Genomic DNA, 23,958 nt, shown 5'->3' on the forward strand with positions numbered 1-23,958 from the left:
CCATAACAACAAATGAATGGACAACCCACTAGAAAATGAGCAAAGGATATGAAAATCAGTTCATTGCAAAAGAGAGGCCAACAAATATCTAAAAATCTGCTCAATTTCAATCATTATTAGAGAAATTAAAATAGCAAAGATGTGCAAATTTTCCTCCATGTTAGATAAGGGAATATTGAAAAGCTCCATGATTTGGCAATGGATATGATGGGGGGAAACAGACCCTTTTAGACACTGTTTATAGTAGTATAATTTGGCATAACTTTCATGGAAATAAATGTAGCTGTACTTATCACAATTTTAAATGCATGTACTCTTTAACCCAGAAGTCCCACTTCAATGAATTTATTTATAAATATACTTGCATAAGTGATTAAAATGTTTTTACAACATTCATTGCAACACTGATTGTACTAGCAAACAAAAACAACAAAAAATCCCAACCTAGACAGGACTTAAATGCCCATCAATAGATGACTGGTTAAAAAAATTGATTCATTCATCCTACAGAGCTGTTTAAAAAGGGAAGAATTAGCAGCTACAAATTGCCAAGTTTTTGAACTGTATTTATAACATGATCCCATTTATGTTAAAATATATAGATGTAGGGCTTCCCTGGTGGCGCAGTGGTTGAGAGTCCGCCTGCCGATGCAGGGGACATGGGTTCGTGCCCCGGTCCGGGAAGGTCCCACATGCCGCGGAGCGGCTGGGCCCATGAGCCATGGCCACTGAGCCTGCGCGTCTGGAGCCTGTGCTCCGAAACGGGAGAGGCCACAGCAGTGAGAGGCCCGTGTACCACACACACACACACACACACACACACACACACACACACAAAATATATATATGCTACTATATACACAGAAGATTTCTGGAAAGAGTCACATAAGTAACCATTGTTGTTTCTGTGGAGTGGAAATAGACAGTGAGAAGGCAGGAGATGAAAGGAGTAGGTTGGGAGACCCTCAAGAATTGAGAAAATTTAACTTTCATTTTCCACTCTTTTGCACTGTTTTAATTTTTTTAAAACATGAAGACATATTACCTTTATGATAAAAAGCCTTTAAGCAGCATGTACACACATACACACACACACACACTTGTGTGTGCATGTACATTTTCATATATATGTCATCTCTTTGTCACCATGAAGAGTCAGAAGATATATATATAAGGTAGTTTTGCCCACAGTATAGCTGGGAAGTCATAAAATTAACAAAAAATACAAAGAGTACCACACAATGGAATTGATCATGTGCCAGTGGTATTCTAGGAAGTAAGAGAAGGAAAGTTACTATGACTGCAGTTAAGCATAGAAGATAAAGGCATGAGCATTTGCCAGCATCTGGGTACAAGACACTCCAAGATGTCACAACGAGGAGTGTTCGCTACAGAGAAGAGTGGTGCTGGGTCAGCCTTACAGATGAATCACCCTCTGCAAGTCTCCTCTTTGGCTATAAGTGGTATAAGACTGTGATGAAAATTATACCTGTCCTGCCTTTGGAAACTCCCTGGCTGCTGGCTGTAAAAAAGCACTGCTGGCTGGTTTCTGTTAGGAAATGTCCAAGGTCCTGTAGACAGAGAGAAACTGTTTCATAATTAGTGTTGACCTGTGCATTGGTCAGGAACCCAAACTTTGTGTGGTGTTAATCCCTACTATTTGGACCTACTTCTTGAAACTCTGCATTAGTGGGAAATCCCTTTGGTTACTTTTACCTTTCTGGAGAAGCTAAGAATAATGATTAGGAGCATGGACTGCAGAACTGAACTGGATATAAATCCTGGGTGCATCAACTACTAGCTGTGTGTCCTTGGGAAAATCACCTAAACTCTCTCTGTCATGGGTTTCTATTTTGTCAAATGGTACTAATTATAGTTATCAACAACCTCATAGAGTTGTTTGAGGATCAAATGGCTGAATCACATACAAAGCAGGAAGAATAGTCTCTGGACACACAGTAGTGATTCACAATATTACTCACTCTCACTAGAGACAACAAGAATATCCTAACAACAAGTTTCCAGAGAGAAAAAAAAAATCTCACACAACACATAGGCAATAAGAAAATAATGACAGTGATAAGAAAATAAAGTATAAGTAGTAACATTGGAAGCCAGAAGAAAAGAAATGATGCCCACAAAATTAATTTCCACTTAGAATGTCATGCCCTGGCAAATCGAGCCTGAGGACATGATAAAGATAGTTTCATACATGCAAAGTCCCAAACTTTTTACTCTCAAGTGGTCTTTCTCAGGAAGTTGCTGGTATATATGTTTCATCAAAAAGAGGGACTAAATCAAAAAGGAAGTTGTGGAAACCTGAAGCAGAAGACCCAGGGCAGGAAAGCAGTAAAGGAATTCCCAGGTTGAGAGCTGTGCTGCAGGCCAGGTGGACACCAGAGCAGACCGCAGGAGAGACATGGAAAGGAGGTTATCTAATGGGTTTGACTGTGTGGGAAATTGTACTGAAAGGCCCTCTTCAGAGCTATTGGGGGATATTGGAAGACCTAGCAGTAGGTTCAGGGAAAAGGAAGCAAATGAAAAGATAGGCAATGAATAAAGACAAGAAAATCAAAGTACCTTGCAAGAAAGGAAATGTAATAAGGGTGTGCCACTCAGCTCAGCAGTGTGCAAGATTTTTTAACACAAAAATTAGTATGGATTTTTTAAAAAAAGATATATTAGAGAATGGGGAAAAGAGTAGAAAGAGTTTGAAAGTTAAAATATTCAGCTACCATAATAGGAAAACAGTGGGTTATACATAAATCGACAAAAGAAGACAGAGTAGTATATGTTCATTATTTGGAAACGTGACAAATGACAGAAGAAATATCAAGTGGATGCCTTTAGGATTGGTACAGCAGGGGCAGTGAGGACAGTGACTGGTGTTTTCTTTATTATATCACTGTGAGTACCATTTGAGTTTATAAGTTTACATAAATTTTTAAGTATTCTGCAAATCTAAGGTTTTGACACTTCCAAAATGACAATGTTTCAACTTTAGTTGTGTCTATGAGGCTGTAAGAAACTGATGTCTTAAAATCAGTGGATATATTTAAAGATTCTGTTCTAACAAAAAGAGACAAGTAGAGGAAATGTAAGTCTTTTATTATCATTACTTTTCATCTAACTTTCTAGATATAGCCTTCAAGAGGTTTATTGATGCCTCAAAACTTTATCATCTTATATTCTTATTTTATTTAAAATCTGTTTAAGGGCACAGTAAAAGATGGGAAGTTTACATAACTGTGACACTAAAACCAGGATACTGGGGGAAAAAAAAAGCCATAGCTCAAACTCACATAAGATATAGATATAAAAATCCTAACTCATTACAACAAATTAAATGTAATAAGAGTACATTAAATATGTTTTGAGCAATTAGCATTATTCCCAGAATGTAAAGTTGGCTTAAAATTAGGAAATTATTAACGCAACATCAAAAAAACACACAACCCAATTAAAAAATGGAAGGAAGACCTTAAGAAACATTTTTCCAAAGAAGATGTACAGATGGTCAATGAAATGGTGTTCATGAATAAGAGGCACATGAAAATATGCTCAACATTGTTAAGCATCAGAGAAATGCAAATTAAAACTGCAATGAGATATCATCACCTCACACCTGTCAGAATGGCTATTATCAAAAAAACACAAATAACAAGTGTTGGCAGGAATGTGGAGAAAAGGGAACCCTCATACACTTTTGGTGGGAATGTAAATTGGTGCAGCTACTGAGGAGAACAGTATGGAGGTTTCTCAAAAAACTAAAAATAGAACTACCATATGACCCAGCAATTCTACTCCTGGGTATACATCTGTAAAAAACAAAAACACTAATTCAAAAAGATACATGCACTCCGATGTTCATAGCAGCATTATTTACAGTTGCCAAGATATGGAAGCAACCTAAATGTCCATCAACGGATGAATGGATAAAGAAGATGTGGCATATATACACAATGGATTACTACTCAGCCATAAAAAGAAGAATTAATTTTGCCATTTGCAACAACATGGATGGATTTGAGGGTATTATGCTTAGTGAAATAAGTCAGACAGAGAAAGACAAATACTGTATGATATCACTTATATGTGGAACCTAAAAAATAAAACAAACTAGTGAATATAACAAAAAAGAAACAGACTCATAGATACAGAAAACAAACTTGTGGTTACCAGTGGGGAGAGGGAAGTAGGGAGGGGCAAGAAAGGGGTAGGGGATTAAGAGGTACAAACTACTATACTATGTATAAAATAAATAAACTACAAGGACATATAGTACAACACAGGGAATATAGCCAATATTTTATAGTAACTATAAATGGAGCATAACCTTTAAAAATTGTTAATCCCTATGTTGTAAACCTGAAACTTATATAATACTGTACACCAAGTATACCTCAATTTAAAAAATTAAGAAATTCACTATATTAATAGATTACATGAGAAAAACTATGTGATCCTTATAAGTACAGAAAAGAAGTTTGATAAAATTTAACATCTATTATTAATTAAAACTCAAACTAGAACTGCATGGAACTTAACTTGAGAAGGGACATTTTTCAAAAACTAATAGCAAATATCTTGCTTTTTGGTGAACTACAAGTGACATTCCCCAATTTCTTGGGAAAGCCCATTAAGATCAGGAACAAGACCAGGAAGATAACAGATGTTATTTAACATTATTCTGAAGGCCCATGTCAAAATAATAACATAAGAAGAGGAAGCAGGAGGTTCAATTATAGAAAAGACAGATATAAAATTGACATTACTTGCTGCTGATATGATCATCTATTGAGAAAATATGAAAGAATTAACTGAAAAACCTAGGATTAATAGGAAAGTTTAATAAAAAGTCAGATTACTAGATAGCTATCCCCCATCAACTTTCACATATGCCAAACATGACCAATTAGAAAATGTAATGAAAAAATTGCATTCATAATAGCATCAAATACTATAAACTACCTATGAATAAATGGAAATTCAAAATATGATTCCCCATTAAAAAATTTCACAGAAAATGGGGCAAAATGTAAACAATTGGTAAAGGTATATCTTATACTATTCTTGCAAATTTTCTGTACTTTAAAAACCATATCAAAATTAAAAGTTACCCCCAAATTCAAGAGAGGTGAAAAAGAAAATGGACAATGTTGAAAGGGAAATGAGTAATCTGAACATATAAATAGAGACACTATCTCACAGCCTTAAGGAAAAGTATCAAAAAAAAAAAAAAAAAGAGGAGGGGGAAGTTAGGAGTAAAAAGGTGATCCATGGAAGGCATATCTGAAAGTCCCAAAATGGGAATCATAGACGTTTCAGATTTAAGAAAAAGAATAGATGGAAAAGATGTAATTATGAAAGAAGAAATAGAAAAAAAAATTTCCTGGACTACAGCAAGTTTTCAGATTGAAAAGGCTCACAAAGTAGCAGGCAGAATTCAGGAAAAAAGAAACAAACCTGACCACATCCTAGTGAAATGTCTAAACCCCAGGGATTAAAAGGAAATCTCAACAAACTTTCAGGCAGAGATGTGGTGCCTAAATGAAAAGATAATCAGGCCAGGTTCAGATTCTCATCTGCATTACTTGACTCTATATATAGTGAAACAACATATACAGACATTTGAAAGAAAGGACCACAAGTCAAGATTCCTATTCTGAGCCTATTCCTAATCCTATTATCATTATATGAAAGTAACAACAGATTTTTTTCAGACAAACAATGGCACAGAAAATATATAGACATATGCTCTTTCTAAAGAAATTGCTTGGGAAGTACTCCAACCAAATAAAAGTTAAATTCAGAACAAAGATCTCAAAATGGGGAAGGGGGAGGGAGAGAATAAAAGAAGTGAAAAATTAAAAGTGTTCAAATAATCTCACCTTAGTGGTGGGAAGCATAGTTACCAGCTGATCAATCCAGCAAAATTAGGAAAAGGGAAAAAGAGATATCATAATAAAGTATCTTAGTAGGTGTAAAATAAGATGAAAGTATTAAAACTCGTATAAATGAGTTAAATTCCCTATAAAGACTCAAGTATTTTCTGTCTAAAATAAATGTGCCAGGAACAAAATGATCAAGGTTGAAAATAAAGAGCCAAATAGATCATGCAAACACAAATGAAGTGTTATGGCTTGTATCATGACTCCTCAAAAAGGTACTTGAAGTCCTAACCCTCAGCACGTACCTCATTAGGTACTTCAGAATGTGACCTTATTTGGAAATAAGGCATTTATTTATTGATAGATTGATTGATTTCAGAGGCAATCAAATTAAAATGAGGTCATTAGGGTGGGCCCTAATCCGATGTGACTAGTGTCCTTATAAAAAGGTAAAATTTGGACACAAATGCAGACCTGCACAGAGGGAAGACAGTGTGAAGATGCACAGGGAGAATATGGCCATGTGATTAGAGTGATGCACCTACAAGCCAAGGAATGCCAAGGACTGCCAACAAACACTAGAAGCTGGAAGAGGTAAGGAAGGATTCCTCCCTAGAGACATCAGAAGGAACATGGCCTGCTGACACCTTGATTTCAGGCTTTTAGCTTCTAGAACTGTGAGATAATAAATTTCTGTAGTCTTTAAGTCATCAAGTTTTTGGGTTTTTTTGGCTGCCTTAGTAAACTAATACACAAAGTAGCAGAAATGCCTAAGTTATCATCAGGTAATGTAGATTCCAACGTCAAAAACATTAACTGGGACAGAATAAACAATTTATGAGGATAAACAATAGAACTCATCAAAGAAGATGTAACAATTTTTAACCAAACATCAACACAACAAAATATTTATGGCAAAATTGCTCAGAAAGTAAAGAACTTGATAAAGTACTATGAAATGGGAAGGGTATAATATTCCTCTTTAAGAATTTGGCAGCCCGGGCCTCCCTGGTGGCGCAAGTGGTTGAGAGTCCGCCTGCCGATGCAGGGGATACGGGTTCGTGCCCCGGTCTGGGAGGATCCCATATGCCGCGGAGCGGCTGGGCCCGTGAGCCATGGCCGCTGAGCCTGCGCGTCCGGAGCCTGTGCTCCGCAACGGGGGAGGCCACAACAGTGAGAGGCCCGCATACCGCAAAAAAAAAAAAAAAAAAAAAAAAAAAGAATTTGGCAGCCCAAGTTGACAAGAAGTGAATAAGGGATTAACAGGACTTGAATAAGACAAGCAACAAATTTGATGTGACACAGACAGACAGGTTGCTAAGGAAGTCACACATTTATACCCACAGCTATTTGGATATGTAAAAAACCCTGTAGCTTCTCAATTTCTTATAATGATCTAATCATCTTCACGAGCTCTTCCTGACTGGGTACTAAAAGTAGTACTTACCTTGGCTAATTAATGGTATCTCAGTCTCTCTGGGATCTTTTGTCTCTTTTGGGTATATACCCAAGTTTCAGACTTCTTTTTCCACTCCCTATCACTCTTAAGAAGGTATCTATTATGTAGCAGAGGAGAGCTTGGATCTGTGTGGGCAGGATCTGGTGCTGTCTTCAGAGCCATCAGGTTTCTGTAACGATGTCCCTGGCTAGGTGGAACCATTGCTTATGTCTGTAGCTGGTGGCTTCATTATCCTTCCCTGGGCCCAGGCAGGCCCTACTGGCCCTGCTTGGGATTTAGCAGTCACTGTGTGTTCACTCCTCCGATCAAGCTGGTATCAGACCCCTAGCTTTGGCTTTGGCTGTCCACTGGCAGCCTCTGTGGAGGGGTCAGCTCAACCCTCACTCTAGAAGCCAGCCACCCACACTGAGGGGGGCATAGGGAAATTTCTGACTCCCTCCCAGACCATACAGATGGTGAGGGAGCCCAAGGATCCAACTTGTACCCTTTCTCTGCCTAGCTTCACCATGCAATCATGTTTATATTGTCACAGTCAGGCTTTTCCACATGATGGTGAGGAGGCCAGTCTGTGTGGCAGACACTCCCAAGGGTTCTAAATGGAGGGACTGGCACAAGTCCACTCTGATTCCAGATTTTCTGACTTCCTATTACTTGGAGCCACTCTACTCCAACACCAATACCAGCATCACCCTCTAAACCACTCCATCTGAGATTTCAGCCTGGAGAAAGGTGGTCGAGACATGGATCTTTCCCCCTTTCCAATATAGAGAACAAGACCAAGAAAGGAAAAAAAGTGATCTCCTAGCAAGGATTTCACAAACTAAGCTCTATCTACCCATGGTTTAAACTCAGCATGCAAATCCTTGAAGCCTGGGTTTGGATGTGCTAATGAAGCATAAGAAATTTAGAAAATTCTTTTCTCTCCAGGAAAAGCGTGATTTCTAAAGAATATTGTTTAATTTTAGATTTTTTAAAACCCTATTTTGGTGATCAGAAAGATGAACATGGACTACCACTTTCTCGTTTTATCCCTGCTGTAACTGTCCAAATTCCTACCTAAGATAAAAGATTACTCTGGGGAATGGGAGAAAAACACACAAATGGAAATATAAAAGAGAAAAGCACATTCATTTAAAGCATAAATGTTATCCTTAGTTACATATGGGTTTCTATAAACAGAGAAAACACATTCTTTTAAATTGCTTATGGAATATCCATAAAAATTGATCATGTACTTGGCCCAATGAAAACCTTAATAGGTTCCAGAACACAAAGATTTTACAGGCCAAAGTCTCTGCCCACAATTCAATTAAGCTAGAAATCAACAGAAGAATATAGAAACATAATAAAATAGAAACACTTAACTACTTCAGAATTAAAGAATGTTTTCCAAAATAGCCCCTGAATCATAGAGGAAATAAAACCTGAGATTACAATTTATTTAGACATTAAAAAAAGGATAAAAATTTATAATAAAGCCTACGGGAAATGGCTAAGGTTGTATTCCAAAGAAATTTTATAACCTTAAATGTTTTTATTATTTTATAAAAGGAAGAATGAAAACAAAGATGATAATTGATAAAGTTAAATATCCATTTATGATTAAAAGAAAAAAACACCTCTCAGCAAAATAAGACAAGAAAGTAATTTTCTTAATCTGCCTGTTCTGTTAATCTATATGCTGCATAACAAATCTTGTGCACCATCTGTGGTAAAGTATTCAGGTATGGTTCAGGGCCTCATAATGGCTCAGGGTCTCATAATGGCTCAGGGTCTCATGATGGTACAGTCAGTTGGTAGCTGAGGCTGTGTTCATCTCAAAGCCTTCTTCTCTCACGTATTTGGTGGGTGCCTGGGCTGGGAAGATTCAGACATCGGGTGTTGGAACAGCTGGGGTACTTCAATCATTTCTATTTATATGGGGTCTCTCCATATGGTTTGTACGTTTTGATTATCGATTATTGTGTAACATCACCCCAAAATTTACTGGCTTAAAACAACAAAACTTACCTATTATTTCTCATGGACTCTGTAGGTCAAGGAACTCATGAACATCTCAGCTGAGTGATTCTGGGGTCTCATAACGTTGCAAACAGATGGTTAGGGCCGGGGTCATCTTTAAGTGTTCTTCACTCACATGTTTGGTGCCTGTCTGGGAAAGTCTGAACATCTGGAGTCTGAAACAGCTTCCTGGGCATCTCTATCTCTGTTTGTTCTCTCTACATGATCTTTCCAGTATGGTGGTATCTGGACTTCTTACATGGCAGGTCAGGTCACCAATGGCACATGTCCCAGGAAAGAGAATTAGGCAGAAGTTGTACCATCTTTTATGATCTAGGCTTAGAAGTCTATAGAGCTATAGAGCTGCACATTCATTGTACTCTATCAGTTAATTCAGTCACAAAGCCCTCTCCGTCCCCATTCAAGGAGAGGGTATATAGACTTCACCTCCTCATGGGGGAGTGGCAAAGTTCTAGAAGAACATGTGGAACTGGAAATACTACTGCAGTCATGTTTGGAAAATGCTATCTGCCATAGTGACAAAGATACCCCCCCAAAAAATCCCTCCAACAACCAGGATGCTTAATTTTGAGACACTGAAACTATTTGCTTTATGATTGGGAATTATATAAAGATACACCTTATCATTACTTTTATTCAGCATTGTACTAGAGGTCCTAGCCTATAGAGTAAGAAGACAAAGAAATAAAAAATATGAGTTGAAAAAAAAAACACTGGAATTATTTGGAGACAATATTGTTGTATAGCAGAGAATCCAAAAGAACATCCTAATAAATTATTAGAATAAAAGAATTTAGCAAGATTGCTAAATACACCAATATATGAAAACCAATTACATGTCTATGCATCAGCAGTAAGAGTCAAAATATAGAGAAGCTGGGAAAAAATAAAGAAGGGTAAGAAAGAAAAAAACCTATATACCAGCAAAGAAATAGACAGAGCCTAGAAAATAACATATAACTAAAAATCATTGATGGATGAGCCAAATACATGAAACTAAATAGGGAAAAAAAACTCTGGCATTTATGGAAAATTTAGTGTATGATAAAGGTAGCATTCAAAGAGGAGATGTACTCAATAAGTAGTCTTGACACAAACGGCTTAATATTTCAAAAAATGTAAAGTTAAAATGACTTTTTTTTTTTTTTTTTTTTTGCGGTACGTGGGCCTCTCACTGTTGTGGCCTCTCCCCTCGCGGAGCACAGGCTCCGGACGCACAGGCTCAGCGGCCATGGCTCACGGGCCCAGCTGCTCCATGGCATGTGGGATCTTCCCAGACCGGGGCACGAACCCGTGTCCCCTGCATCGGTAGGCGGACTCTCAACCACTGCACCACCAGAGAAGCCCGACTATTCATTTTCTTACACCAAAATAAAATCCAGAAGATCTAAAACATAAATTAAAAACTAATAAATAAAGCCATAAAAGCAGTAATGAAAGCAAAATTAAAGGAAATATATCATTTACAAAAGCATCAAAAGTTTAAAACATTTAGGAATAAATCTAAGAAAACATGATGACCTCTACCCAGAAACATATAAAACATTACTATTAAAGAGGATTGAAATGGCCATGTTAATGAACTGGTAGATTTGATATTGTAAAGACGTAAATTCTTTCTAACTTGTTCTATAGATGTACTGTAAACCAATTCAAGATCCCAACAGGTTTTTACAGAAATCAACAAATGTTTATGGAAGGGCAAAGGACCAAAAATAGCCAAGACATCCCTGAACAAAGATGGTAGACTTGATTTACCAGCTATGAAGACTTACTATAGTAATAAGATAATCTGGTTTGGAAACAGGGAGAAAGAGATTGAAGAAAATGAGAGTACACAGAAACAGACCCACAGATATGCAGAATCCTTGTTTTTAAACAAAGCTGGCATTGCAATCCTTGAGGAAAGAAGGACTTTTCTGCACATCACAGTAAGACACTTGGACATAATATGGGGAGAAAATTGAATGAAGAACTTTGTAAATTATATTTGAATGCTTTCCTGTTAGAGAATTATATACTCCTACCCTTTGCCATATGATTTATAGTGCCTTCCTTTGGGAGGAGTATAATTCCCCATCTCATTGAGTCTGGCTTATACACTTGCATATGCCACATCTACACAGATTAAGTGTAGTAGGGTCTTGCTCTTTCCTTCTGCTACAAGAATGGTATGTCCCATAAAGGGGCTATTCTTTCAGCCTGGTCTCAGAATGAGAAGACACATGGGACTTGGAATGAGAAGACACCTGAGGTAGAGGTGAAGCAGCAGACCTGCAGTTGCTGACATTAATATGAGCAAAAAATAATGTACGTTGCCACTAAAATTTTGAGGGGTGGGTTTTTTTGTTACTGAAGTAAAGCTGACTAATAGAGACATCTATGTCACACCTTACACAAAAATAAATTCCAGGGGGATTAAACCTGTAAATATGAAGGGAAAAACAATAAGCATTTAAGAAGATGATACAGGAAGCATGTCTTTATGAACCTAGGAGAGGGAAGATATCTTTTTTTTGTTCATGTGTAGTCTTCTTGTCTTGAATCCTATAAAGTTATTATTACTGTTTTATGCAGTCAATGCTTGTTTATATTTACCTACATATTTATCACTTCCATTGATTTCATTGGTGATTAAGCTACAGCTTTTTTGACTTTTGGGCAAATATTTATTAGATTTCCAGTTACTTCTTCCTTTTGACTTGGGAAACAGTCTGTCTTTTAACCCAACTTCTTCAGAACTTCAATGATGTGTATTTTCTTTACAAGATTAACTCTCAAACAGTGACTTAATTTCTAAGTCCCTCATGTTCTGTTAGGCTTAGGGGCACACAGCAACAGAGCTGAGTTACACTTGATTTATATTGATTTTTTCTCCCCTTGCATCTTTGTAAATCTTTTTGTTACTTGAAAATTACACATTGTATAAACTGAGAATGGTTTTTAAAATACACAGAGTGAAGCAAAGTACCTATGTATAAATGGTTAATTGTATAAACAGAAAACACAGGCCCTTGATATCTGTCGGGACACCTAAAATCATGACTGCTGTAAGTAACCACATTTCCAAATACCACCACAAGATACAATTTCCTCCATGAGTTGTAGTAAATTATTACTGTAGTTTTAAGTTCTTTCAAACTTTTGAAGAGTTTCTAAATATAGCATGAGTCTTTTATAAACCTATTAAAATAAATAAAGTAAACCTATCCTACCTTATATAATGACTGAAGTAACAGTAACTATAAACATGGTCTGAAACTGCAAAATTCAGTCTTTGCTGATGTAATTGTGGTTCCCCAAAAGTGTTGTGAACAAAGAATAAGTCACAGATCAGAAGGGTCCTCCTGTCCTTCTGAGTGATTAGGCAGCATCGGGGTTGGGAGAAGTGTGGGAAGGGGATGATAGAGGAAGATACAATACGAAAGCAGAAACCCAAGGACCCACCTAAGAAGGCATTCTTTTTTAAAAAATTTATTTATTATTTATTTCATTTATTTTTGGCTGCATTGTGGCACGCAGGATCTTCGTTGAGGCATGCGGGATCTTTTGTTGCGGCATGCGGGCTTCTCTCTAGTTGTGGCATGCAGGTTTTCTCCCTCTACCTGTGGCGCTCGGGCTTAGCTGCCTCGCAGCATGTGGGAATCTTAGTTCCCTGACCAGGGATCGAACCCACGTCCCCTGCATTGGGGACTAGACCGCCAGGGAAGTCCCTCAGAAGGCATTCTTTTTTTTTTTTTTCTTTTTTTTTTTTCTATTTTTTTATTAGTTTCTGCTTTATAACAAAGTGAATCAGTCATACATATACATCTGTTCCCACATCCCCTCCCTCATGCATTGAGAGAAGGCATTCTTAATGGTGTAAGTGCTTCCTTTAAGAACAATACGACCGACAAATACCTTTTATCTCCTTTGCAACTCTATCCATTTCTTGGCATAAAGATAACACTAAATGTATTGCTGAAACAAAGTAATTGTCTTTGAAGATAGGCAGACTCCCTGTGAGTTGAACACTTCTGTGCTAGGACATGTTTCCTGTATGAATTTTTTTTGGGGGGGGGTGCCACGTGGCATGCGGATCTTAGTTCCCCAACCAGGGATCGAACCTGTGCCCCCTGCATTGGGAGCATGGAGTCTTAACCACTGGACTGCCGGCGAAGTCCCCTGTATGAATATCTTTAGCTTGAGAGGAGGGTCAGCTGAAGCCACCTTCCCTATTATCATCACATTATGCAGATTGTTAAACCAACTTTTACTTTTAGTGCTTCGATTGCAGCAGTAGAAACTATACTACTATTGCTTCATAGAGATGCCTCTACAGACCTCCAAATCTTCTCCTGAGTCCCATTTTTGTGAAAGGAAATTATTTTCCATGCATTTCCTCAGCTACTAGTTAAAGGCTTTTCATATGTCACTGAAGTTTTATTGTTTTGTTTCTCACTTGAAAAGTTGCTAAACAGTTTCATAAACCAAATTTATTCCCTCTCTCTCTCTGTCTCTCTCTGGAGAGTATATGGGAGACTCGTCACATCATTTATCACCTTCAAACAATAGAGATATTGACAAGGGGTTATAATTACCCCAAAATTATTTTCTGCCTAAGAACAGTCACTTCCCTAGATTTGTCACCTTTTCTTCAACAACATTAGGACTAAAGACTATTTTTCTTTGCAGGGCTCTTTTCACAGGCACAAAAAGAGAATTTTTATACCTCTTGGGATTTACTGCATATGCAGCTGGTAAAGAACAGCAAGATTGCATTGAGGTGAGGCTGCTGGGTAGCAGGCTGGGCACACCTCCTGGATTAGTACAGTGACTTTGGATACTCCAAACTTGTGGCAATCTATTCACATTTGTGCTCTCACAAAATTGCGAGTTTCTGCCTGTAATGAAACTTCAGGATCACCCAAAGATAGTCAAACCAGAAAACATTAAGTCTAAAAATGCTAATGACCAGGTATTTCCAAAAATATTGAGTTTACTTGGAATTCTCTGAGCCTTCAAATAACTGAATCTCAGAGTTAGCATTTTACATAGTGCAGTATATTTCTTTTCCCCCTGTTAAAGTCAAGAGAGAGCAGATTTCATATCTGCTCTAAGAAAGAAATTGGAGACTTAGTTCATTGAAATTTATCTGACATCAAATACCAAGACCGACATGAGAATTATTAATTTGCTGCTCAGACTTTTGAACTCATTGGCTTTTCCTCTCCTCAGAGCATTAATTCTGAATACAAAAGAATCCATTAGATATCTCTGATGCCAGTTTTTATAGTTGCTTTAAAACAAGTGTTCCATGTTCTATCCTTCTTATAAATAGCTCTCTCCAGTGATGGAGTATGTTAACTTCCAGAGATCAGAGAAAGAAGAGGAGTTTAATATGAATTGTAAAATCACCATATATGCTATATCTTTGGGAAATTTTCAGGTATACAGAGTTACTTGGGTCCTGGTTGTCCAGGTTTTTGTTTTTCTTTGCATCCTTTTTGAGGAAAATACCTCTCCTGATCATGCCACTACTGGAGGTAAGGCAAGGGAAAAGATTCAGTAGAGTTATTATCTTTTCTATTCAGCAAAGTTCGCTAAAAAGAAAAGGCTTTGCCCAGTGGCATGAATTTTGGACTTTGAGATATTACAGTGACTCTGGGCTATCAGTGGAGATCCCAGGATACAAAGGAAAATTATGTTCTACCTTTAGAACTTTACCTTTGTGTTTTGCCTTTTAAACAATGCACATATAAAAATTAATGATGATTAAATACTCAACAAATACCTACAAAATGTACCAAGGGTAATTTCTAGTATTTCAAGAAAAAAAACTGAGTTACCTTTTTATTTTATTTTACTTAAATAAATTTTTTTTTGGCCATGCCGCACCTATGCGGGGATCTTAGTTCTCCGACCATGGATCAAACCTGTGCCCCCGGCAGTGGAAGTGAGGAGTCTTAACCACTGGACCGCCAGGGAAGTCCCCTGACTTACCTTGTAAAAAAGCTATAGATTTTGTTTTTTTAATATGCATTTTATGGTTATTCCAAAGATAATTTTAAGTTATGGTATAGCAATGAATGCTGTATTCTAGAAGTGGAAGAAAAAGAACGAGTAATGACACTATCAGTCTGGGCAGTAGCAAGCAGCCCCTCGATCTTTATGATAAATGTTTATCTCTTGCTCTTGCTATATGTCCACTCTGGGTTGGTGGGAGGGACGTGGGTGGGTAGGGGTTCTGCTTCACATTGTTCTCACTCAGGGCCCAGGCTGGTGGAGATTCCACCATCTGGATAGTATTGGCCACTGTAGTGGAGGAAAGTGAGATAAATAATTAATTACACACCAGCTCTTACATGCTTATGCCCAGAAGAGGCATATGCCACTTTACACACACCTTATTAACCAGAGTTTCATTGACATCCTTCAAGATGGATTGAGCCTAGGAGAAGAGAACTGGATATTGGTGAACAGTAGTAATGCTTACTGTAACTGTTTCCACTAACACATCCAAAGAAGAGAGTACTTGCCTATCAAAATGTTCACACTCCACTCCCACCCACAGGATCAGGTTCTGGGTGTGCAACTTGTGAATTTGTACAGAGTCCCTGCTCAGAAGGGCCCCACACTTGGGCTTTAATGCTTTACTGTTGCTCTTTTGAAATTCTTAATAATTTTATCCTTGAATTTTTATTCTTAGTTGAAGTCCAATAGGATAATGGATCATGTGTTTGAACAGAGGAGATACATACAGTATGCATGTCCACTGCTGTTCCTCACCACCTCCTCCGCATATAGCATTCAAATGCCTCATGAGCACACAATTTCAGTGGATCCACAATGCATGGGAGTTCAGTGAGACTCAAAGCAAGTACAAGGTGTTATGTCTACGACTGAGTAAGCAGGGGTACTGACAGCCCCAAGAGGTATCAGAACTTGATCTGAACACAGAAAGAAAGTAATGGTGTTCTACGAAACACCAGCCACTGAGGAATCCAATCATATTCTTTCTTACTCCTGTTACGTCCCTGTTTTAGCTAATCAATACTGATAAAAATTATGACATAGAAGGAAAGGAAAAGATAGGGCAACCCACAGCTTCTTTTTTTTTTTTCCAGTCCTTTCTTATTTATCAGTAGAAGGTAGAGAGTGTTGGTAGAATGTGTGCATATCAAGATGTGAAATAAAAACAGTTGATTTAGTTCTGGGCAGTGTTTCCATGTTCTGGTCAGAACAAAATACATATGTATGTGTATATGAGTTAGATGCTCTTATATTTGCATCTGAAACTGGCATTGCCCAATGTAAAGATGAATGGTAAATTTTATGCTAATAATCTAAAATTTTACTTTCTCTTTACTTAGAATGACATAAAATAGCAAATAAAAACACAGTAACTAGTCAAGAGAAAGACCACAGAAGACAGGAAGAAGTTTTACTGCCTTTAATGGCATTTGGCAGGGCAGGGGTGGGGGGTTGCTGCTTTATGAACAAGAGGCACTGCATTTTCATTTTGCTCTGGGCCCTGCAAATTACATGGCTGACCCTGCCCACTCACAAGTCACAGAGGTGCGACGTACAGGAAGTTAGAATGAATAAATGAGTGTTAGGTATAAAGAGTGAGCTCAGAGGGATCTTAGAGATAATCTAATCCAGTAATTTTCAGATTTCTTTTAGCAGCAGAACCCATTCTTCAGAGTGAAAATCCAAAATGGAAAACAGAAAAATGCAAACTGCTTTGGTTCGGAGGGGACGGATGGCAGGCTTTAGCCCTGTCCACTTGACCTCTCTATTCCTACCCTTAGGTGGCTTTTTGAGTGGGAATGAGGGGGTCTCTATGAAACCCGTAGAGTTCCTCAAGGCACAGTGGGGGAATCTCTGATCCAGAGGGGCTCATCAAGTGACATGCCCAAGCTCCTAATTGCTAATTTAACCCTCTTTCTTTTGCTCCCTATTGCCATCCCAATCAGATAGCAACCCTAAAGTATGGGGAGACCATTTGATGGCCCTGGCACAATTGTGAATACGCTTATCTTAAAATGGGGATGGTAATGCCTACCTCAGGGAGTTAAGGACTGAATGAGATACTGTAACTAAGTAAATGCTCAATAATTAATAGCTGCAACTTAATCATTATTATAGTTATTATTCAAACCTAGAGTCTTAACTTCCACAGAAATTAATGGAGGCTAGTAAAACATTTGTCTGTTTTTCAGCCTTTAAAGAATTTTTATTTTTAATTGTGGTAAATTACACATAACAAAAAATTTACCATCTTAACCATTTCTAAGTGTACAGTCCAGTAGTGTTAAGTGTATTCACATTGTTGTGCAACCAATTCCCAGAATTTTTTTCCTCTTGCAACACTGAAACTGAATATTCATTAAACAACAACTCCCCTTTCCCCTCACTCCCCAGCCCCTGGAAAACACCACTCCACTCTCTGTTTCTAGGAATTTTTTAGGACCTCATAGAAGTAGAATTACCTATTCTAAGCAACAGATAAAAGGAATAAGAAACTGTGAAATGCATATATATATGAAGAAGGCATGTATTCCTTCTTTCCACAAAAAAGAAAGGCAATTCAAAGACTTCAGAAAAAAAAGCAGAAATTCAAATTAAAAAAAAGAACAAAACTGTACCAACAAAACAAAACAAAAAACTATGGTCTTAAAGTGAAGCAAATGCAATAGGTGTGAGTGAAAGACTTTTCACCATATGACTGTTATATCATTTTCATTTTTGAATCATATGATTTATTAGCTATACAAAAATAATCTGAAACAAACTAAGAGGTAGCATGGGTTTGAGAAAGAAGAATGCAAGTGGATTTCTCACTAGGAAACTTCTCCAAAGGATTATGACATTGAAACCATAGTGTGGTGTAGTAAAAAATATATTTGCTTTTCTATCTTCATGTGAATTGCCTTCCTCCCCTTTCTAGTCCCAAGCCCCTAACCCCAACATTCTCTTTTGCCTTTAGCTGAAGATGGTATTTAAGTTGAAGGCTTTGGCCATTTAGGTGAATTACTCAGTTTTCCTGGGTCTCTCCCATTTATACATGTTATTAAACTTTTGTTTCATTTTCTCCTGTTAATCTGTCTCATGTCAATTTAATTCTAGAACAGCCAGAAGAACCGAGAAAGGTAGAGGAAAACTTCTTTCTCCCTGACAAATGTATTTAATTCATGGCAGAGAAACTTACAGAGAACCTCACCATACCTAGCAGTGACAGGTGGTGCTTACAGGGAGAGGAAAACTTCCTGGAAGGCAAGCTGGTTCTAAGCTTAACAGACAATTACTTATTTCTTTAAATTTTAGGTCTTTTCATCAAAGGCTCCTTTGACCAAAAACTTTCTCTCGTGGGTTTACAGGATATTCATAATTACTATTTTTCAAGGTACAATCATAACTCATCCTGTTCCTCTTAATGTAGAGATTGTGGTCTTAACAAAAGACTCATGTGTTAAAGAAATGTCTATTTCTTTATTTTCTTCCAATACAATTATATCAGATTGTGGGCATGGCTCACAGTGGGTTTGCAAGGCAATTGCAGTCAGCGTCGGAGACCTCTGTTCTGGCTGGAAAATGTGGTCCTATGAGGTTCAGTGGCTTTCTGCTTCTATGCCAGGAGTACAGGACTCTGCCCAGTGTGAGGACCCTGGTACTCAGGACCCAGTCGACCTAGGGGCACCACGCAGTAACTCTCTGCATTTCTGGCCTTGCTTCTTCCTCAAGGCCAGAGGGATTCTTTGTTCCCCATCCCTGCAGCATCTAACCTTTGATCTCTTGACCTCATCTTATTCTGGAAGAAACCACTTCCCACTCCCCTTGTTTTATTGCCATTAAAGGCACTTTGCAAAGTCTCTTCAATTCATTTAAGCCTTTACAAAAGACAGGAAAAGCCCTTGTCTTGGAGCAGCTCCTGCTTTCCACTCTCCTTTCTCCACAAGTTTCCTTCTCCTCTTTCAGAAATCTCTTGAAAACTCTCATCTGTGGGTGACTCGCCCCTCCCATTCTCTTTGCTCTTATGTTTTTTTTTCTTTTTGTAAGAGCTCATTTGACTTGGGTTTCGAGAGGAACAAGAAGCAAACTTGGTACTTATTCCACCAACAAGAATTTTCATTTGTTAAAATGATTCCTTTGCTCTACAAAAGATTTACAGGCAGGGTTCTTTGTAGGCAGTCCTCTCCACGTACAGAGAGCATGCCTAAAATCTGTATACACAAGTTGAATATTCGGAAGTTGAATCATCTTTTATAAGGGAAGATTTGTTTGCAGAAAGCCAGAAAAATGAAAAAATATTTAATTGTATATTTTTCTTCAAATATAGTCTTCAAATGATTTCCAGCTTTCATGAATGTTGTTTAACTCTTTTTTTAATAAATTTATTTATTTATTTATTTTTGGCTGCGTTGGGTCTTCGTTGCTGTGCGCCGGTTTTCTCTAGTTGCGTTGAGCCGGGGGCTACTCTTTATTGCGGTGTGTGGGCTTCTCATTGTGGTGGCTTCTCTTGTTGCGAAGCACAGGCTCTAGGCACGTGGGCTTCAGTAGTTGTGGCACGTGGGCTCAGCAGTTGTGGCTCACAGGCTGTAGAGCACAGGCTCAGTAGTTGTGGCACAAGGGCTTAGTTGCTCTGCAGCACGTGGGATCTTCCCGGACCAGGGCTCAAACCCATCTCCCCTGCATTGGCAGGCGGATTCTTAACCACTGCACCACCAGATAAGTCCGCATGTTGTTTAATCTTGTTCTTCTCATTGAAACACAAAAAATATTGGCTTAAGATCAATGGACATAAGATTGAAGCTAAAAATGTTTTGCTTTTAGCATTCCTAATAATTTCCATCTTTCTCCATTTTGTTGTTTTTGAGCTCTACTTTTCTTTTCACTCTTTTTTTTCCCACTTAGCACTTAATTTATAAAATAAGAGCAAAATGCAAAAGAAGTATTCAAGTAATTGCAAAACAGCATTGGACAAGCAAAGACAGAGACTGTGCCAGAATTAAGCCGTGGATAGGCTAGCAGTGCATGCAGAAATTTAAATGCTCGTGTTACTGAGTCCAAGCTCGCTCTGCTCGCTGCACAACAGGCCAATAAATCGGGAGACAGGTGTTGAGGCAAGGAATAGAGACTTTATTTGGAAAGCAGGCAGACCGAGAAGATGGCAGACTAGTGTCTCAAAAGAACCATCTTATCAGGGTCTGGATGCCAGTTTCTTTTATAGAACAGAGAGGGGGAGGAGGTGAGGAAGTAAAGTAAAAAGGCCATAAATCTTGCAAATATCTCCTGGAATGGCCAGCCTCAGGGAGGGGGTGTTAATTTCTTTTTTCTTGCAGCAATTCACAGGTGAACAGTGTCAGAATGTTTCTCTAAACAAAGACACTTTGCCAGAGGGGCAGGGTTCCCTGAGGCAGAAGATTATGTATAGACAGTATACTTTTAGTGAACAAAAGCAATGGGAAGCAAAGGTTAAAGTAAAAGAAACAGATCCAACATGTAGTCAGATTTTGTTCTTCCTTGTAACACTCATTCATCAGGTAATGAAGGAAGGTTTGAATTTAATGTGTAATACAGGTGGTTTAGGGGTATCAATGTAAACAAAATCAAAGGGTGGGTTATATAAAAGTTGAATGTCCTGAAATCAAGAACAGCCCAAATATACTGAGTTGTAGAAGTGTTTAAGAATAATCACTTGACGCATACAGCAAGGAGCTATACAGAAAGCAGATTAATTTAAAGTATTAAGACATACCTTCCATTAAACGTGTGTGAAAAATGAGGAAAATACATCTCTGAAACTACAATATAATTTGTTTAGTCTAGGACTTTGCACCCAGTAGGTGCTCAGTAAATATTTGCTTTAACTGATTTGCACCAAAGAAAGATTAGTCTACCCAGAACTTGAGAGGAGTTTACTGTCATGTCTACTGATAAAGTGCCTCTATACTGTAGTAGATCTGCTGAGACAGTGAGCCTTCTCTCTCACCAGGCTTTTGTTCCCTTCCTTCTGACCCATGAGAAAACATAAGTCAAGCCCTCCTGTTGACCATGATTGTTATTGTTGTATGTTGGCTTTTTCAAAACACTGACATGAAGGATTTTTGTCTTAGCAAACAAATGCTCCTCTAGCAACCCCAGCCTCTGCAGGATTAATCCCTTTGCAGAGAAGCTTTATACTGGCAAGAATTTACACCGTCAGCTACAGGCACTGGGCCTGCAGGAACCTGGCTTTGTAAGCGCCGATATTTTTGGTGCAGCAGTTCGTGCTGCTCTAGTGTGTAAGCACTTACCCCCCTTTGGTTCAGAGTGGCACTGAACTGCATCTTCTCAAATAATGTAATATGCTGATGTAATAGAAATTGGTTCAGGAAAAAAAGAGTGATGGAGGCATTTAAAGTTTTTTAAGTGACACAATCTGTTGTTGTTAGGTGTTTGGCTGGGGGAGTGGGGGCATTGAAAGGGGATTGTCTTTTAACAAAAAGAAAGAAAGAAAAAAGGATTCACCCTCAGCTATCTGCAAAGCCAAAAATTTAACCTATGACTCCAGGAAAAATGTGGAAAAGGCAAACTCTGATAACTGAATTAATCTCATTCTTCTAAGGAATATGGATAAAAAGCACACATGTCATCTGGAGTTAACTGTTTATTGGACAGGAAAGAATTTTCTCTTTAGGAAAATAAGATAATGAACACCAGGGATGGAGTTCTTCACTTTACAAAAGGATTTATCACGGTATCTTTATGTAATGGAGAGGTTTCTGTACAATAAGGAAGTTAAACCTAATGATCTCAGAAGTGGAAGCAGATATCAAACATCAGGCATTCGGTATTGAGTTGAATTTTTTTAAGTTTTTAACTTTTCAGGAGCCCATCCATTATATAAAGTAAGATGCCTTTTAACCTTCACTTTGTGAGTTTGTTGTGAAAAATGGAAAGACAGTACAAAGTGTGCATCAGACACTCTGTCCTTTAGTTTTTCTGGAATCACAATGAGGGCATAGCTCTCAAAATTCCCCTGGGCAGTTATTTGGGACTAGGCTTGTGGCTATAGTGTAGTGGGGTAATTTGACTTGCAGGTGTCTTGGATTTTCTGGATGAAGTTTTAACATGGTATCATCAGTCTTTCCTGGCCCACTAGGCTGGCATAGAGAAAATAATCACGATGCTGATAATGATAATGATAACGATAGTTAAGGCTTATTGAAGATTTACTCTGTGCCATGCACTATTCTAAGTACTTTACAAGCAATTTCTCCTTGGTCTTCATAACAACCCTGTGAAGCAAGTATGATTTTTTTAATCCCATTTTACTGATGAGGAAATTGAGGCTTAGACATGTTGGTGACTTACTTGTGGTTACACAGCTAATAACAGAATTCAAACCCAGAGCTTGCACTTGGGGAAAATTTTGTCTTCCTGTCCATTTTCCTTGAGCTCATAGTCCCTTTCTCCATTAAAAGGAAAAGATAAGATGAAATAAAATGAATCATTTCCAGTGTGGCAGGATCATATCTCTATATATTTCTGAATATTTCCCTTTTTGTTTTGCACTCTCACTGGTACCCAAAGGGCAGTTTTCCCTCCTTGAGTCACACAGAGGCAGAAACGAAGACTCAAAGATGCTATTGATCAAAGTGGAGAAATAAAGAGTTGGACGCCTGTTTAAATCAGAGGGACGTTCCAATCCCATAGACTGGGAAGTTGGGGGATGCTGGAGGATGGAAGACAGGAGGTGGATGGAAGACTCAGGAGATGGGAAGAAGCACCCCAAGAACCAGCATGTGGAGGAGTCTCAGAATCAGGCTCTTCTCTCATTACCAACCTCACCCACCCATCCCCTGGGGCTATATCACCTGCATCCAATAGCCTAGACCCGGAGTTAGGGACTTGGACACCTTGTGTGGGATGGTTGTACCAAGAGAAGGCCAAAGTGAGAGTGAACAGAATCAGGTGAGAACTGCCCTGAGGTAGGGCAGTAGTAAATATACATCATTTTATGGAGGCAAAGCTGAAACGGTAAAAGTAGGTGGCTCCTTTTAATAAACGTGCCTGAAAGAAAAATACTACAGAAGACCAGGCAAGGCCTGAGTTAGCTTTATCTCAATCAGAAATAACTAAAATTATAAAACATACTCCACTTGGCAAGCCAGAAGGCACTCAGGAAGGATGAAAGTAAAAATATTTCCAAAGGCTGGATTCCCCTAATAATAAAGGCCCTAGTTGACCATGATCCTGATGGAGAAACCTATGGGCTCTTCACAGTTTGGCTCTTCTGTAGGTGAGGAGAGAGCAGTTTCTGCCTCTGCTGAGCCAAAATGGGCATGCAGGCAGGGGCTGCCAGCCACACCTGAAGCCTCCCACTGGCAGTAGCACCAACTGGTTATTAGCAAGGAGACCACTTCTGTAAATGTGGGGTTTCAGGGTCTCTAAGAACGGCTTTGGAGCACCAAAAAGATTACACAAAAGTTACTTTATTTTTAAAAATTAATATTCATGTTATTAAGTTTGCAAAGTTTAAAACCTAGTTATTAAATTTTAAGTTCAAATTACAGATTGTAATATTCTGTGTATTACTCTAACAAACTTCAATAATCACTC

This window comes from Mesoplodon densirostris, chromosome 14, assembly GCF_025265405.1.
Source record: "Mesoplodon densirostris isolate mMesDen1 chromosome 14, mMesDen1 primary haplotype, whole genome shotgun sequence".
Taxonomy (NCBI): domain Eukaryota; kingdom Metazoa; phylum Chordata; class Mammalia; order Artiodactyla; family Ziphiidae; genus Mesoplodon; species Mesoplodon densirostris.